This window comes from Passer domesticus, chromosome 1, assembly GCF_036417665.1.
Source record: "Passer domesticus isolate bPasDom1 chromosome 1, bPasDom1.hap1, whole genome shotgun sequence".
Taxonomy (NCBI): Eukaryota; Metazoa; Chordata; class Aves; order Passeriformes; family Passeridae; genus Passer; species Passer domesticus.
In genome coordinates this window covers 44,755,237-44,766,096 of record NC_087474.1, presented here as the reverse complement: position 1 = coordinate 44,766,096, position 10,860 = coordinate 44,755,237, and the positions used below count along the sequence as shown (strand labels likewise).

The window sequence follows — 10,860 nt, the reverse complement described above, 5'->3', positions numbered from 1 at the left end:
CCGCCAAAAGCTCCTCCAAGAGGCTGTGGAAATATCCCGGTGCACAGAAATGGATCGTGTAGTCACAGTCATCTGCGTTTCCTCACTTTCCTTGCGGAGTTTTTAACCTCAGAAAGGTCCCAGCGAGGTGCGCGGGGAAGGCTGGCGCGGGAGCAGGGAAGAAACCAAATGCTTAGGAGATTCTCTTGGTCCTGTGCCAGATATCACTGGGAAAGTGGCGTGGGAAATGTGATTAAAAACTCGCACGATATATTAAAACACTAATTAAGGGTTGGGTTTTTTTGACAGCCTTAATTGAAAGTTTCATAACAGTCATTAATGTAAGTTTGCATGCTTTTTTGCACAGCTCCTGTGTGATAATTTTCAGAGTATTTTAAAAGATGCTATCTTGACTTCACGCTGATGCTTGCTTGGCTAAAAATGATCCATGGCTCCCAAGGATTACTCAGCACACTGCCAGAGTTTATCCAGCATTCCACAAGTCCTTTTTCAATCAAATGTACAAAGCATTCCTGGCTGTGCCTACTTGAGCAGGTGGCATGATGCAGTGGGAGCAAACTTCAAGAACGATGGATGGTTTTGGGAATTTTAGCTTGGTCTGGTCCCATTGGCAGGCTGCTTATCAATCAGCAGATGCATTTCTGGGACTCTTCCCATAGCTTAGGTGCATCTGAAAGGAGCCACATTTCTGCACCCCAGGGTTGCATGGGGATTGCTTACTGCTGCTCGGTGGGGAGAGCCGGCAGTGGAGCCTGGCAGAGCTGGGAGCTTGGGTAGCTTGTCCTCCCCGCTCACCCTAGGGAGGTGAGCAGGGCCAGGTCTCCTTGCTGGCCCACGGGAGTGCCAGACAAAGGCAGTGCCCGTGCATGAAAGGGCTCTGGTTTGTATGTTCTCTCTGAAATAGCATCTGCCACTGCTGCTGTCCAGCACAGACTGACCTTCATTTGACTTGCAGTGCGGTACTTGTGTCCTCACGTTGCACAGTGTGAACCAAACAAGAAGTGAGAAGAAACCAGAAACTCTCTGAAGATGTGAGTGAATTCTTTGACCTGAACCAGTGTTAATGCAGATGCACCGTATGGTTTCCACTGAGAGCGTAGAGAGATGACATTCTGGCTCTCATCTTAGCTCCTGACTCTCATGGCTTAGCCCACAGCAGCTAACAGTTACAATTGCCAGGAAAGTGTGATGTGTTAATTTTTTCCCACTTCTGCCGCCCCAGCTTGGAGTCTACCTAATGTTAGTCAAATTCTTGCATAGTTCAGAGGCTCAGCTAGCAAATCTTGTTCACATGCAAACAGCAGGTTTTTTTAAGGTGGGAGGAGCCCAGGTTTGGCTCATTGTTCCTCAGGGAGGGCAGAAGGCAACCTCTTGCCCTAAAGAGGACTTCTGAGAACATTCAAATTCCAGCACAAGGGAGTGGTGAAGCTTATCATACAAAAAAGGATGCCACTTGTTTCTTGGGTTTGTTGGGGTTTGTATGTTGGATTTGTTTTTTCTTTTTTAACAAAGGCAAAGCAGTGTCTTTAACTTCATTGTGGTAGTTGAATGATGTGTGTTGGCCCATGTCGTGGTTTGACACTGGTTAAACACCAGGCACCCATGAAAGCTGTTTGCTGATCTTCTCTTGCTCTCAGCTGGGCAGAGGAGAGGAAAAAAAAATAGTGAAGGGCTCATGAGTTGAGATGAGGACTGGGAGAAAACACTCTAAGGGCAAAACAGGTTCAAATTTAAAGGTATAAAATAAATTTATTATTAACAGAGTCAGAGGAGGATAATGAGAAGTAAAATAAGCCTTTAAACAATATTTCCCCCCCCCCCCCAGCCCCTCCCTCTTTCCCACTGACAGTGCAGGGAGACAGGATGTGGGGGCTTTGGTCAGATTGCCACTTGAGATTTTTCTTCTGTTTGTTCAGGGAGAGGAGTCTTTCCTCTGCTGTGCCCTGGGGTCCCTCCCATGGGCAAACAGTCTTCTTGAAACTGCTGTGATGTGAGTCTCATCCATGAGGTGCAGTCCTCTAAGGATAGGCTGCTCTAGTTTGGAAGCAAGGACCGTCTCTCTGTCTCTGGAAGCAGGGGCCCTCTCTCTCCATTCAGGTCTCCTGCTGGATCACAGTTTTCCCCCGGCATCCACCTGCTCCAGCATGAGTACTTCTCTCATGCGCTGTGAGTGTATCTCCACATCCCCCATGGACCTCGTGGGCTGCAGGGGGACAGCCTTGCTTTACCATAGTTCCCACCACAGCCTGCAGAGGAATCTCAGCTCTGGCGCTTGGAGCACCTCCTCCCTTTCCTTTTCCACTGACCTGGGTGCTGCCATGTTGTTCTCCCTCACATGTCCTCACTTCCTCCTCTTCTCTGACTAGGAATAAAACTGCTGCTTGTGGGCAAGGCCACAAAGGCTGGAAGCAGTGGCTTGACATGGACAGTGTCAAGCAAACTCAGCCCTTGCTCCGGCTCTGAAGATGACACCTGCAGTGGAGTGCTCTGTCACAGAATCACAGTCACAGAACAGGTATGGTTGGACCACTGTGGGTCATCTGGTCCAACCTCCCTGCTCGAGCAGGGCTGTCCTAGAGCACATGGCACAGGACAACCTCTCTGTACAACTTCTTCCAGTGTTTACCCACACAATAAAGAAGTTCTTCCTCGTGTTCAGGTGGAACTTCCTGTGCATCAGTTTCTGCCACTCGCATCCTAGTGCTTGGCACCACTGAGAGGAGCCTAGCTCCATCTCTTTGGCACACCCACATGCCCCTCCTTTTAGACGTTTATACACATTAATGATATCGCCTCTCAGTATCTCTTCTTGAGACTGAACAGGCCCAACCCCCTCAGCCTTTCCTCCTAAGAATGATACTCCAGTCCCCCAAACATCCTCGCTGCTCTGCATTGTACAGCTCCTCCCTGGGTGCCAGCAGATTTTGGATACCTGCAAACCAGAACTACCCTGAACCGGCCTGGGGCTCAGAGGTGCCGGCTGAGGCACAACCATCTGCTCCCATGTCAAAACAAAAAAGTGTGGGGTTTTTCCTCACAAAACCCGCATTTCCCCCCAGGCGCCCGCACGCCGGGCCGTTAACGCGCAGTCGGCACAGGCAACACGGGGCGAGCCGCCGGTGCCGTCCGAGGGCCGCGGAGCCCTTGGCGGGGCGGGGAAGGGCAGGGCCGGGACGCGCTGCCTCCCGCCGCCGCCGTTCACTTCCTGGTTCCTCCCGGCGGCCGCTCCACCTCCGCGCAAGGGGCGGGCGGCCGGGCGGCGGAAGGGGGGGTGCGGTGCCGTGCCGTGCCGTGCCGCTGCCGGCGCGGGGGCGGCGGGGCGCGCCGGACCCGCGGCGGCGGCGGCGGCGGCCACTGGGGTAGGTGGGTGCGACTGACAGCGCGGGGCGGGGGGTGCTGGGGGGCGGGCAGGTGTGTGCGCTGGCGGAGCGGGGCGGGAGCGGGAACTGGGAGCAGAGAGCTGGGAACCGGGAGCGGGCCGCCGGTGGATGCCATCCCGCCGCCGCCTGCGCCGCTCCGGCAGCCGCCCCCCGGCCCCGCCGCTGTCCCCGGTGTCCCCGGCCCGCGCGGCCCCGCGGCCGTGCCGGAGCCCGCGGGTGGCGCGGCCGCCCAAGGGCCGCGCGGTGCTCCGCATCCCTCGGCGGGGCCCCGGGCCAGGGCCGGGCGGCGGGTCGTGTCCCGCAGCGGCGTCCCCAGGAGCTGTGGGCATCGGTCGGGAGACGGGAGGAGGGCTCCCGCTCTCTCCTCGCCGCCTTCCAGCGCTGGGCTTTAAATACTGGGAAGCTGAGCGCGTTAAATGATAGCGTGCTAAATACGCGGTTTAGGTCTGCTCCGCGGCCTTTCGGAGCAGCGTTGAGTCCCTTCGGCAGGAAATTTAAAGTCGGAGCCTCCAGCGGTTTCGTCGGGGTCCTGTGACCCGTCAGTGGATTGCAGTGGTCCTGTAATTTGCCAGTGCATCGCAGCGATGGGACGTGCTCGCCAGCGAGCAGCTGGACAGCGAGTGGAGCTGCCCCTGTCGCCTCCGAGGTGGCCCTGGTCACCAGGCGTGTGGCTGCGGCTGTCCGATGGCCCCGTCGGGCAGGTGCGCCCCCGGCATCGGGAGTGATCCGTGGGGAAAGCATGGCGCTGTGCTGTGGCGGGTTCAGTTGAAATGGATGGCGAGTTTTGCGCGGCAGTAGCAAGCGATCCGGACTGGTTTAGAGCGGCAGCTTCTATGTGTTACTGGAGTAGTTCTGTAAGGTAAATTTTTAAGGAGAAGCAAGAGTTCACGATGGCTCATTAGAAAATAATCTTCAAGGAGACAATCAAGAAAACAGGCCTTGGGGAGGAGGGGGCAGCAGCCTGATGGGCTCTCCACTTGGTGTGTGCCATTGAGGGATGTGGGATGGACAGCAAAGTTCGTTGAGATCTCTTTCCTTTGATCCCGATTCAGAAAAGATAAACTATGTTTCTCAACATGAGAGAGACAGAGTGACAGTGTGCCAGATTCCTGGCACAGCAAAGGTGCGTGCAGAATGTCAGATCTGTGGGAAAGGAGCCCAATTTTGGATGATTGTTCTGATATGGTGGAATCACAGGGAGAGGAGGGACTGGTGACTTGTGGTGAGTGACTGCATTGGGTGTTTTGTGGTGTACGCAGCAAGGCATTAGTGAGGACCATGTTTTCCTTTGCTTAATGAAAGCAACAAGTCTTTTACATAATGTTACAGGCATTTCAGTGATAAGAGTCATCATAAACGGAGCCACGCCATTCTTACGTCTTTTAAAAATGCAGCCCCATGTGCAATAAAGATCCGCTCCTTCAAAGGCTGTGACTGTCAGCGTAGCTCTTGGTGCTGCCTCACTGATGCAATAGTGTTTGTCACACCAGAGGGACCTGCTGCTGGTAGTAAGTTGTGTCTGACTGAATGTTCATTGAGATTTAGAAGGTGCGGCCCAGAAAGTCTCGTGTGTTTATAGGTTTATGAAAGGGCAAATATCAGGTCTGCCTAAAACCCAAAACACTTGTTGTGACATTAAGGACCTATAGCAGTAACATCTACTGGGTATTCTCATGTAGGTTTCTCCTTCCTTTTAATTTTAAGTGATGTAGTTACATACAAGGGTGTCTATTTCAGTTTGAAATTGCTTGTTTGGTTGTACAAGTACACAAATGTAATTTAATCCACATAATGGGAGCGGGTTGCAAGAAGATGAATGCCTAATTCCTCAGCAAATGCAGGTCTGCTGTGCCCAAGTTGTTATCTGTTTTTTCTGGGCAGTTTCCTTTGCATCAGCAAAGGGGAGCAGCTGACAGTCTTCAGCAGTATGTGTGTATCCTGAGCAGTGGTAGCTTAGTTTTGGTGAATCTTTTTCTTACCTAATATGAATTTACTTTTCTCAGTGGGTGGATTGCTGTGCACCTTCAGCAGAACAGAAGCCAGCAGTGTTGCATAGTCCATGCAGTTTAAAGCTGTGTGTTGCATTATTTCAGGAAGGCTTGCTCATGGAGCCAGTTTTACTGAGCAGACTTTTCCCTACAGCTGTAACAGGACATCTCTCCTGTAGAGGAGACTAGATGGGCACCCACAGTGGTGTCAGTCTGAAAATGGACTGGCTGTAGCTCAGCCAGTCTCTGCAGATGTTAGTTGGCTGAGCTTATGCTTTTCTCTGATCCCTCTGCAGTGTAGACATGACCTTTTTCTTAGGGCGATATTTGGGAATACAGTTTTTCTGCCTTCCTGTCAGAAGGCAGCAGATAATGTAAAATATGACATAACAGAATAGCTTGTTGTCAGTTTTTATTTCCCCCATCCTGTGCTTAGCTGCTGGAAGCAAACTAAATGTGACTGATTGTACCTGGAACATCATATTTAACCTGTGTATGTAACTGATCTGAAGCTTTGGGTTGTGTTCAAGAAAACGAGACGTTAAGGCTTTCCTAATTGAAGCTGTGTGTCTCCTGGGTTGTGCAGGCAGTAAGGAAAGAAGATAGCCCTTGCCTGGAGCTGCAGTGCAGCAAGTCTGCCAGTAACACTTCACACATTGTCCTTTTGAGAGGGAATCCAAAAACGCGAGCCAGCTTGTCTGTGGCGTGTGGGTGCCAAAGACCTCCCCACATGGCAGCAGTTCCCTGCTAGTGAGGTGCAAGGTGTTAGAGGCCAAGTGCAGGTGGTTGCTGGCTCACTGCATGGGAGTACTGGTGGTTAACTCCTGTCGCCTGCTTCTGGCTGTGTCCCAGCTTGGGGGCTGCTTGGGAGTGCTTCTGGAGAGGGGAGCGAGAGATTTGTCGAGGCTTATAGCCCCATATCTCTCTTTGCACCACCGGGTTACAGGATGACCTTACAGAACCTGTGCTGTTACAGGGGAAGAGGTAGGAGTGCAGGAGGAGAGGGGAAAAAGAAAGAGAGGATAGTTATGGGAAGGTAAGGAAATGAGAGGGAAGAGTACAGCAGCAGAGTTCAGCTAGAAAAATGCTGGGAAACGCTATTCCAGGAGAAGTAAAACAGCAAGTAAAAAAAGGACACAGAAGACTCACTGTTAAGGTTAAGATCCTTCGACGACAGAGGAATGTTGAATGAGAGGAAGTGCAAGACCTTTGTTGACGTTCCTGCTCCTGGGCTGGTGGTGGATGGTGTGTTTGGCATGTTCAGCTGTGAGTTTTGCAATAATGCAGAGCTGACAGGGGTGACCAATCTTAACTGTGGTGCAGCATGCAGAAGTTAAAACAAGTGGGCTGAAGCTGAGACAGTGTGAGTGAGTAAAGGTAGTGTAAAATACTATGCGCTTGAAAAAAAAAAAAGTAAAAAAAAGCCATACACAGGCTTAGTGGGAAGGCAGTAGTGTACCATACCATAGATTACAGAGAGGACTGTAGCAGATGATAAAGGTAGGTAATGTGATATGCATCTTTGTTCTTTGCAGTGGCCACTTGAATTACAAATGTCCAATACAGCACAGAATAGATAAGGAATATATTATATATGGTAGCTGGTCTTGTCTTGAACTCTTTGTATTTCAAAAGAAAATTAAGGTTTACACACAGAAGCTATTTTTTATGGCAGCAAGGATCCCTTCTGCTTGCCAGCGCTAAAGTGAGCAAAACAAGAAATGCTTAGTTTGCCAACTCAGATGTTCTTTGCTATCTTTCAAAAGCTTTAACCTACAGCAACTTTGAACCTGCAGGTTTTTCCAGTTCTCGGAAGTAGCAGCATATGTTTCTTCTAGTTGTGATTTTAAGTTTGCAGGATAGAGGTGATAATTTTTTGGTTCCTGTGTTTTTAATGTGCTATTTTAATGTATGCCCTGTGTGCTTTATGTAGTTGGCTTAGGGATCTGCTTAGGTGTAGTATTGTAGATTTGAAATCTAAATGCCTTACAGCCTTTTTATCTACATCTTTACCTACCCATATGTGGCAAGGCAGAATAATAAGCTACAGGCAGGGGAATAAAATCAGAGAGTGAGTGACTTGTTCATGCTTGTGAAGAGGGGGCTGTAGCAAAAGCAGGTGAGAGCCAAATCCTGCAATAGACCATCTTGAGTGAAAACGTATGTTTGGTAGTTAAAGTATTCTTTCTGCCTTGAAAGATAGTAGTTGAAGTATTTTTTTAGACTAGGGTTCTGTCAGCTTCTTATTATGATTAAAACTTTAAAGCTGCAGCTCTTTCCTGCTTTGCAAAACATATTCCTTATGCCATGAAAGTTGTGTGATTTTTTAAATTGAAATTAAAAATTATACCAGTTTTATAGATAAACCTTCCCCTTTACTTTTTGTCTTTCTTAAAAAAAAAAAAAGTGTTGATAAAGGACAAATTGAGAATTTACATTCCCCTGATCCAGTGGCTTGCTGTTTTAAGTCCTGAGTCAGCATGTAAATTGCAGAGCTGTCTAGAAGACCAGGACAGCTTCTCCTGTTTTGTCTCTCATAAGGCTGTGCATTCAGGATAACTGCAATGCTGTTGGAAAGCATGACATCCCCATCTGTTGTTTTCTGTTTCCTGGTGCAGTCTTTCCTGCACGATTGCTCTTTCCTTCCAATGCTTAACTTTAGATAAGTGGCAGTGCAACAAGGATGGTATGTTCAGGATTAATATTTCTCTTTTGACATGGGTTAAGTGGCTTGTGTATATTTGATCTATTGGGAAACTCTGAGATTGAAGTGGCAGAATTTCTGTTTCCCTTGCAGCTCTGATAGTTGAAAACTTACCAGTTCTTTTGCAATGGTTCATTGCTTAATGACGGTTTTATAAAGTACCTTCTATCTCTGATGAAAGACTTATTAAGATCACTGACTTTGTGATCAGACCAAGTCAGATCCAAGTCTGACCTCAGTCCTGGTGCCCTTGTGATTTGTGCCCTGTTTCTACATGTTGTCCCAGTTTTGTCACTCATCCAGTGGTCCAGTGTTTTTGTACCTTGGACAGTAACTACATTGTCTTTGCTCTCCTTTGCTCAGGCTAGCAGCTGACTGGCCTTTTGGTGGGGGTGCAATCACCAGATAACTCAGACTCTTAGGGCAGTCTTTACTGCATTATAATTTATTTATACAATACATGTCCATTAGTTAAACAGTAATGTTACAGACATTAAACAGGAAGCTGTTCCATCCACCCTGAGAGACTGCATACCACAAGCATCAGGATAGGGAAACCCCTGTATTCATAATTCAGAAAAATTTGCCTTATTTTTCTTTCAGTTCTACTAATGGAATTCCTCTGGCACTGTTGAATTTGCTTCTTGTCTACCCTGATGTAAATTAGAGGAGTACTGAGGGGTTTGTGCCTTATGTGGCTGCATCTCTTTTGAGGCGCAGCCCGATCCAAGCCCTCAGGATGGAGTTTCTAGATATGACAGACATCTTTGAGGTAATTTCCCCCTCCCCTTTCTCTCCTTAGGGAGAAGTTCCCTCTGTGTATTTGCACTCCTATTCAAATGTGTTTTTCAGGAAGACATGACTTCAATTAAAACTTACGCTCTAATAAGATGCTTCTAATAAAAATAATAAAAGTATGATTTTAGCATGAGCCATTTTTACTAAGGTCTTGTTCATATGTGACATCATTGAAGTAAGAAAGAAATTAAAAATAGAAAATAACATCAAAATCGTTGATGTTATAAACAGTTTTGTAAACAATTACTATAAAGCATTGTAGTGCAGCCACTTTACTCCCTTTATGTATAGAAAAATGTTATAAATTGGTTACCCTGTGGTTTTACGTCCTCTATTCCCCTTTTCAAGGGAGGTAATCCAAGCCTGTGCTTTTACCCTCAGGAAACATAAATTTATTTTAAGCCTTGTAATTTTTTAAAGATTTATTTACGCCATTTTTCTTCAGTATGGGAACTGAAAGTGTTGAAATTGCCTGACTTCAGGAGCCAAAGGATTCAGGAGAATCTTGAGATGTTTTTGAGCCTTTTGCTAAAAGCAGATGCATAGTTGGTAATGTAATATTTAGGCTGTAACTATACTCCTTAACGTAACCTGAATTTCCAGGAGAAAAGTGAAGAAGTATCTGTGGTAGGCCCAACGCTGTTCCCTGCCCCTGGGGTGGCTGGAGGAGGGCTGGCAGCGCCGACTTTGCCCTGCGATAATTCGATCTGAGTCATCGGGTGTCTGTAAGAGCAGCGTTAACTTCCGCGCCCGCTTCTTCCCTGTTGCCTTTGCCACTGTAACCCAAGAGGAGGTTTCTGCCCGTTGGGGTTTTTAGCCCAAATTGAGGTGGGGTTTATTTTGTTTTGTTGTTTGTTTGGTGTTTTTAACCATGTGTGGAGTCCCGAAAGTATGCCAATGGAAGTACAGCTCTCTGTAGCAAATTTGAGCCTGCTAATAATAGGTTTGCTTTTTTTAGCTGCCTTTCACAGACCTGTTAGATGTGCCCCATTGACCCTCCAGGGTTTTGTAAACCAGAGGTTGGAAACTGCCATGCCAATGGATATCTGGATGAATCTGCAGGAGACTGCCAAAAATTCTCAGCATAGCTGGCCTGTTTTGTTGCCCTCCTGCAGATCAGATAAAAGCTTTTTAGGCCTTGCAGGAGCCATTAGAAAAATACATATAAATACTGATATTTTCTTACTACCTCTGCTTTGGCATGTTTTCGCAAGCTTGTTGGATTTTGGCTGCATGGAAGTATGGCAGGAGAAGCATAGGTAAAAACCCTTTTAGTTGGGAAACTCACCTTCTCTTATGTCTCATACAAAGGAAGATTAAATATGCAGTGTTTTAATCTATGCAGTTCTATGTATAGAAGAAATGAAATAAACTTAAAAATGAATTCTCCTGCAGTTTCTGTCTATCTGTCTGGAGCTAGCTGATTTTGTTTAAAAGGACATCTGTCCTGTGGATCTAGATTGCTTGCTGTAGCTGTAGTGAATATAGTAAGGCTAGTTACGTGTATCTGCTTTCTTTTGATGATAAAAATTTAACTTTCCTATTATTTGTCAGCTATCAAGGTACTCTGTGTGTCATAAAAGCTGTTTGGAAGTATTTCTAAAGTAAATAAAAAAACAAACTGAAAACATAAAACGTCCATGATCTGCCCTCATCTCTCTTCTTTTTATTCTTTTTTTTCCCCAGTATTGTTTTCATGTAGTTGAAATTCACCTAGTTTGTATGACAGAATGAAAATGTAACCTTTTCCCAAAGTTTAGTGTTAATGGGCTTTTAATAGAGGAAATGGTTGCAATGTACATAGTAATGCTGTAGTTCTGCAAGTCATACCCATGTGCTTGACTTCACTAACATGAATAATTACATGAAAATCAGCAGGTTCACAATGATGGTGGTTTTAAGCTTGCTGTCAGTTTTACATCAGAACCTCAGGTAGCTTTCAGGCACTTTGTGGGTGAAGGCCCGCATCATTTGTTTGTACATTCTTAGC

The 10,860-nt window shown here is 47.0% G+C and overlaps 1 protein-coding gene and 1 long non-coding RNA gene across 4 annotated transcripts in view; one reads left to right on the top strand and one right to left on the bottom strand.

The window, feature by feature from the left end:
* Positions 1 to 1,723: 1,723 nt before the first annotated feature.
* Positions 1,724 to 3,127, bottom strand: LOC135299091 (uncharacterized). The gene is made up of 2 exons (XR_010361147.1): positions 2,933 to 3,127; positions 1,724 to 2,472 (listed from the first exon to the last, which is right to left on the bottom strand). It is a non-coding gene; the product is annotated as an uncharacterized LOC135299091 (long non-coding RNA).
* A 133-nt stretch (positions 3,128 to 3,260) lies between these two features.
* ZDHHC3 (zinc finger DHHC-type palmitoyltransferase 3) overlaps positions 3,261 to 10,860 on the top strand; it is a 33,881-nt gene continuing 26,281 nt past the window's right edge. For 2 of the 3 annotated variants that reach the window (XM_064417444.1, XM_064417460.1), the window contains exon 1: positions 3,326 to 3,359. The gene's annotated coding sequence lies outside the window, so the exon portion shown is untranslated. Of the gene's footprint in view, positions 3,364 to 10,860 lie in introns of all 3 variants that reach the window. The other variant, XM_064417450.1, reaches the window with a different exon arrangement.